This window comes from Myotis davidii, unplaced genomic scaffold (assembly GCF_000327345.1).
Source record: "Myotis davidii unplaced genomic scaffold, ASM32734v1 scaffold550, whole genome shotgun sequence".
Classification (NCBI taxonomy): Eukaryota; Metazoa; Chordata; class Mammalia; order Chiroptera; family Vespertilionidae; genus Myotis; species Myotis davidii.
The window spans coordinates 291,634-299,342 of NW_006282082.1; the positions used below are offsets into that span (position 1 = coordinate 291,634).

General features: G+C 35.0%; 1 protein-coding gene across 3 annotated transcripts in view; it reads right to left on the reverse strand.

The window, feature by feature from the left end:
- The window catches only part of FAM133A (family with sequence similarity 133 member A), an 81,561-nt gene extending 74,166 nt beyond the window's left edge, over nt 1-7,395 (reverse strand). For 2 of the 3 annotated variants that reach the window (XM_006752668.2, XM_006752667.2), the window contains exons 1-2: nt 7,159-7,395; nt 6,454-6,523 (exon numbers count right to left, since the gene is read on the reverse strand). The gene's annotated coding sequence lies outside the window, so the exon portion shown is untranslated. Of the gene's footprint in view, nt 1-6,453; nt 6,524-6,950; nt 7,028-7,158 lie in introns of those variants that run through there. The other variant, XM_015564914.1, reaches the window with a different exon arrangement.
- Between the last annotated feature and the right edge of the window lie 314 nt (nt 7,396-7,709).

The following is a 7,709-nucleotide window of genomic DNA, read 5'->3' on the forward strand; positions in this document are numbered from 1 at the left end:
TATTGACTTCAAAGAAGGGAGAGGAGGACAGAGAGATAGAAACATCAATGATAAGAGAGAATCATTGATCAGCTGTCCCCTGCATGCTCCCCACTGGGAATGGATCCCACAATGTGAGCATGTGCCCTGACTGGGAATCAAACTGGAATCGAATCATAAACCTCCTGGTTCATGGGTTGATGCAAAACCACTGAGCAACTGCCCTTTTAAACTCCATGCAGTTAAGGCTGTAGTGCCAGAAATGTAATTCACAAATAGTTTAAAAATCAGATGGTATAAGCATGTATCATATTCTATTCACTTGTGTATGTCTTTATTTTAGGAATGAGGATGGATTGAGATAATTTTGCTTTGAAAACAATAGTGTGAAATAATACCCACTTTTATTACTATTTCTTTTTTGAACATAATTTATTTCCAGATTAAAAATACTTCCTATTTACCTTTTAGCAAACAGGTATCTCCTACCAGAGATGAGAAAAACAAAGGTATTATTTATACTCTTGAATAATACTCTCTACCATTCCTGTGGCTGGGCTCTAGCTAGCCACACACTGGGAACTTCACAAAGTAGAAGAGCATTTGTGTTTCTTGTTTTGATTTAGTTTCTAGGTTTTATTACTGTTGTTTCTTGCCCTTTTTCTCTTAGATATCTGAAAGCAGAACTGAAAGGCTGAGGATGAAGGTCCTTCTGCTGTAACTGTCTCCATTGTAATAAAACTCTCATATCCCACAATTTGATTCTTATTCCCTCCCAAACATATCTAAAAGAAAATACCAGCTGGGTGATTAAAATAAGTATACAATGGAATAAAATAGAGTCCAACAAACATCCACATTTATATGGACAACTAATTTTTTATGAAGGTGCACAAGTAATTCAGTAGAGAAACAATAGTCTTTTCAACAAATGATGCTAGAACAATTAAATGTCCACATGTAAAACATAATTTAAATCCATACCTTTTACCACACACAAAAATAGTTCAGATTTAAAACTTCTTTAAAAAAACATGAAAGAATATATTTGTGACCTTGGGCTAGGCAAAAATTTCTTTTCTCTTTAAAAAAATATGTCTTATTGATTTCAAAGAGAGGAGGGGGGAGCAGAAGCATCAATGATGAGAGAGAATCATAGCTCCTGCACGCCCCTCCACTGGGGACTGAACCTGCAACCCAGGAATGTGCCCTGACCAGGAATCAAATCAAACCAGTGACCTCCTAGTTCATAGGTCAGTGGACCCATGCCAGCCAGCCAGGCTAGGCAAAGATTTCTTAGAACTAATACCAAACCATGATCTATTTAAAAAAAGATAAATCATATTTCATCAAAATTATAAACTTCCACCCATTGAAAAATCATGAAAGGCACTGTTAAGAGGGTGAAAAGAAAATCCATGGACTGGGAGAAAATATTTGAAGATCTTATACCTGATAAAGGACTTGTATCCAGAGTATGTAAAATATTCTTAAAACTTAATAGAAAAATGAATAAACATTTCACCAAAGAAGATATGTGGATGGTAAATCAGTACACAACAAGATGTTCACCATCATTAATCATTAGGGAAATTCAAAGTAAAACCACAATGAAATACTACTACATACCTATTAGAATGGCCACACTTAAAAAGACTGACCAGCCCTGGCCAGTGTGGGTCAGTTGGTTGGGCATTGTCCGATGCAACAAAAGGGTGCTGGTTTCATTCCTGGTCAGGGCACATGCCTGGGTTGCAGGCTCAATCCCCAGGGTGCTCTCACATTGATATTTTTCTCTCTCTTTCTCTCTCTAAAAGTCAATAAAAATATTTTTTAAAAAAGACTGACCATAGCAAATGTTGGCACTCCTAGTGGGAATGCAAAATTGTACAACTACTCTGGAAAACAGGTAATTTTTATATATAATCATTTCAGAGAGGAAGGGAGAGGGATAGAAACATCAATGATGAGAGAGAACCTCCTGCACGCCCCCTACTGGGGATCAAGCTCACAACCCAGGCATGTGCCTTTGACCGAAATCGAACCCAGAACCTTTCAGTCCGCAGGGCAACGTTCTATCCACTGAGCCAAACCAGCTAGGGTGAAAACAGGTAATTTCTTAAAAAGTTAAAAACACATACTATGTGACCCAGTCATTCCACTCCTAGGTATCTTTTAAAAAATAAATGAAAACATGTCCATACAAACACTTACACACAAATAAACATAGACATTTTATTCATAGCAGCCCCAAACTCAAAATACAATGCTCATCAACAAATTTTGGTGTATTCAAGTAATGGATAACTACTCAGAAACAAAATAGGAAAATGACTTCATGCATACAACAACATGGATGCATCTTAAAATAATTATGCAAAGTGAAAGAAGGCAAGCAAGAAGGGTGATATATAGCATGATTCCATTTATACAACATTCTAGAAAATGCAAACAAATCTACAGAAACAGATTAGACAGTTGTTGCCTAGGGACATGGGGAAGGATTACAAAGGGGCATGAAGAAACTTTCAAGGATGATTGCGGTGATGACTTCACAGGTGTATAGATTTATTAAAACATCAGATTGTACATTTTATGTACAGTTGTACCAATTATACTTAAATGAAACTGCATTTAAAAATAACTTGTGTAATCAGATAAAAACTGTCTAAATAAACTAACAAAAAAGTACAACATAAAAGTAAGTCCAAATGTAAATAAACTCGCAGTGCTTGGCTTCTTAAATATCTACAACAAAAGGTATTGCTGCAGCACTTTTCACTGTGTATTACATCTGTGTGTTTGTGAAGCAAGGGTGGTGGGTAGAATTGTGCATATGTTCATAACAGGGAAGGTGTAAGATGTCAATGAGTCATGTTCAGCCTGAATATACCAATAGATTATGTGTTAAGCATCATCTCATATAGAAGTATGAACATTTAACCCACCCAAATATAAAATAATGGAAGACCATATGAGATTATGCAAGTAATTTATAGATAGCCTTATGGAAAAATAAGAATATTGTATGTGCTAAAACTAATTCTTATAAAATATTCATGGTAGAAAATATATGGTAGTATGCATAAATTCATTATATGAAGAAAATACATATTTTCCTTTAGGTACCTGCCATTATAAAATTAACTAATAAACTGAAAAAAGCTACAAAATAAATGTTACTAGATTCTTAAAGCAGTGCATACACATTAAAAGTAGAACACTGTGGCTGAGTAATATTCCATTGTATGTATGTCCCACAGCTTTTATCCACTCGTCTATTGATGGGCACTTGGGTTGCTTCCATAGCTTGCCTATTGTACATGACGCTGCAATGAACATAGGGGTGCAAACAGGGGTGGGCAAAAGTAGGTTAACTTACCAGCCATCATTACTTAACAAAAATAAATCATAAGTAACGATACAAAATAATAACATTAATAAGACAAATAAATAATACAATAATTAAGAAATCAATAATACAAAAACAAACTGTGTTTCACGTACTCACAGATGTGCACCTACTTTGCCCAACACTGTATATTCTTTCAGATTAATGTTTTTGGCACAAACAAAATAGAAACAGACTCATAGATACAGGAAACAGACTGATGGTTACCAGAAGGGAGGGGGGTCGGGAGACTGAGTGAAAAAGGTCAAGGAATTGAGAAGTACAAATTGGTAGTTAAAAAGAGTCATGGAGATGTAAAGTACAGCATCGAAAATATCTATAATAATAAAAGCGTGATATGCTAAATAGACCAGACGTTCTTCCGGAGGTCCTTCTAGACGACCTTCCAGATGAAGCCATGGAGGTGGGGACCAAGGCAGAAGTGGCCACTCTGATGGCAGGGGCCGAGGCAGCCGCCGCAGCGGGGGGTGAGCCCCTTGCATGACTTTCGTGCATGGGGCCTCTAGTAGCCAATAATATTGATATAACTATATACGGTGCCAGGTGGGTACTGGAAATATAGTGGGGGACACTTTATAAAGTACATTATTGTCTAACCACTATGCTATACACCTGAAACTAATACAAAATAATATTGAATGTAATTTAAAAAAATAGACTGTTGTGGTTAGAAGTAAGCTATATTCTATGGTTTATGAAAAAAATACTTCCAAACTGAAAATTTGAATAGTTTATTAATGTATTATCTTTGTATGAGGTTTTCACAAGTTTTTGTCTCTTTTTATTTTCTGTTCCACTCCAAACTTTTCTGTATGAGTTTAAGTGATTAAGTACTAATCCTTGAAAAGCATCTAAACAACTCTCCGAGTAGATTTTAAAATGAAAGCTGAAATTGGGCCATATTTGTCAAATACCATTAAGTTAGAAAAAGGTATTTTCTAAAAGTCACAATTGCCTGAAATCAAAGCCAAAATAATTTTAACTATAGGATTTCACCGTCAATTAATTTCTTTATTATTTCAGTGGTAAACAAGCAATGGATATGAAAAGGCAATGCTCAAATAAGCAATAAACATATAGAAAGACATTTAATCGTATCACGAATATAGGAAATACAAATACATAATAATAAAAAGTTAATTTGGAGATATTCATTAAAAATGTGAATAATGGTCTCTTCTCTGTGTCTTTTGAATTACTTTATTTTAATCCTCATCCCAAGATATGTTTTACTGATTTTAGAGAGAGGGGTGTGGGGGGGGGAGAGGAAGAGAGAGAGAGAGATGAGAGAGAGAGAGAGAGAGAGAGAGAGAGAGAGAGAGAAACACTGATGTATGAGACAAACATCGAATACACAACCTATGCATATGCCCTGACAGGAATTGAACTGGCAACACTTCGGTGCACGGGAAGCTCCAACCAACTGAGCCACACCGGCCAGGGCTGTTTTGAGTATCTTTTAATTTCTTATGTGAATTTCAATGTACTATCTGACTTTTTCCAATGTATATAATTTTGACAAAATATAAAGTCAGTACAAAATGCCTCAATGATTGTTTGCTAAAACATTATGGCCAACAAATAAGTAAAGAAAATTCAGAAACAAAACCAAGGAATTCAGTTAATATGATAAAAGTGATATTTTTCAAATAAGTGAAATAAGTGTATGACAATAAGATTATAAAATAAATGGCACTAAGAAAATTATAATATATATATGCTGGCTAATACACACACACACATACACACATATACACACACACACACACACACACACACACACACACACATATATATATATCTCAATACTTATTACAAAATACTAATTCCTGATGTTACAAAATTTAACATGTATTTAAACCATTAAAGTACTATAAAATATAAGAGCAGTCATTAAAATAGATATTCATCATTTAAATAATAAGTTATAGAACAATATTTGTGGCATAATCCCACTGATTACCATAGTATATGTTTTGAGTAAAAGTATGAAATGAAAGGATACACACATAGTAAATTTTGTTCACCATTATATCACCATCTTCTATCACATGCGCCTGGCACATGGTAGCCACAAAAATATATTAGCTGAATGACTAAATAAATTAGCTCATATGCATTCTTGCGGTGACTGTAAGTTGAGATAACTTTTCTGTAGAAAAGTTTGGCAATATGTATCAAAGAAAAAATGAGTGTACAATTTATTCTAGCACTCCTATCTCTAGGAATTCATCCTATGACTAATTGTTACAAGCTTGTGTAGTAAGTATGCAGAATTAAATCTTTTTAATAACAGGAAAAAATATGTATGTTAGTGGAGAGATGGTGTGGGAAGTATCTGCCTTACAACAGGACTCTGGTCAAATAAATTGAGGTAAATATTTCCATGGAATATGAATCTATTTTAAAATAAGATGTTGATCATTTACCATGAAAATATAGCTGATATTAATTGATAAATGTGCTGACTGCAAAATTTAATGTGATGTCACATAGATAAAACAGCATATCTAAATAGGCTGGTGTGTATTTGTACAAAGATATTTCTGGAAGGAAATGCATCAAAATGCTAACAGTGTTTATCATTTGGTTGCTAAGATTGCATTTTTACTATCATTGAAATTTTCTATATTATATATTTTTAAATGCTTCTATACTTTGACAATCAGAAATAAGCAATAAAATTCACTTACAAAACAGAAAATAAAAGTATTCCCTAACTTATGATGACTAAATGACAAAGCACAAATCCTATAATAAAAAATAACACAAAGGTTAATCTAACTTTAATATTTTTACTCATTTGTAATGAATAATTCAACACATTTTATTTTTTGATTTACTACTTGTATTCGTGAGCAGGTTTAGATAGTGAATGTGAGTAATTAGGTTATTTTCTACATCAGTATATCAAATCACCTCTGTGGACTTTTCTGCTTTTATAGAAATATCAAAATATCTTCCAATTAAGTCTTTAAAAGATGATATCCTGTGAAATTTTATTCATATACAGATAGGTAATTTTTGTCATTCATAAAAATGGGCTAAAATATGTTCCTTACCTTTCAATGAAAAGTAAACACTGGTCTTTTGGGTTGTACCAAGGGAGTTGTTCTGTAGCAGAAAAGAATCCTGTAAATAAAAATAACACATACCTGTTTTTAAAGTTCATTTTGCAAAAGTTTATTCACATATTAATGAATTTGTAAATCATACTACAGTTTGGCTAGCATTCACAATGTTAGAAGGAAATTGGTGGCAGAAGACATTGTAAAGTATACCCTGATCGAGGATGCGCTTTCACTAGCACAAATCCCCCCTCCCATCCTGCTGTTCCTGGAATTAAAAACTGCTGCAAAAAAAGTATAGAGCAAACAGTCTGCCTTTAAAATAATACTACCTAACAATGAATACTCTTTTTTTTTTTTTTTTTTTTTTTTTATCTACAAGGCTGTTGTAAGCATTGAGAAAGGCTATGAGGCAAGTCATCAGCAAGGTTGGGTATATTATATGCCAGCTTAAAAAGAGAAATATAGTAAAAATGCTGTAACTGACTCACGGCAACATGGGTTCGCAAACCTTGCAGATGGATATAAACCAGGCTTGCCAGACATCACAGAAAGCACTTATTAAAACTGCTACGTGGAATGCAATATGCCTGCTTTCTAGCCCCTCCCTCCTTTGCCAATAAACGACTGCCCCTTTATTTTCAGTGTAAAAATACATGCTCATAGAATATTTCGATAAAGAGATTTTTAAAAGCATACATAATCACACTGCCCAATGATGCCATTTGGAGTATTTTCATCCAATTGTTTAAAAACAGGTTTTTGTGAGAGGCCAGACAGGAGTTCTGGATGAGCAGACGGGAGGACACTCCTCTTCCCTTGTTAGAAACAATGGCTAGTATTTTTACCACTTATCTAAGCTTTTCTTTTTAAATTATAAAACTATAAAGATAGAATTTTGAGGGGAAAAAACGTCTTCCAGGGGTGTGTGCCTCAGCTACCGAGGTGCGTCTGGGAAGGTGGGCGGAGTCTGGAGGGGGGAATAGTGTTTGGTCATTCATTGGGCTTAGCTATTGTCAATCAAGCATGCCCAGCAAATGAGGTGCCAGCTAAAGGAACACTGGGAACTAAATTAACGGGAGGTAGAACTGAAAGGGGAGGGGGATTGCGATCAAAACATTGGAGAGATCTCGGGGTCTCACACTGCACCATCCAGCTGCCTCACGCTTCTGTCCGCCGCTGCGGCAGCCGGGAGAGCGTTGTCACCGCTGCTCTGGCACAGGTCTCCGCGGCCACTGCTCGCTGCCTTC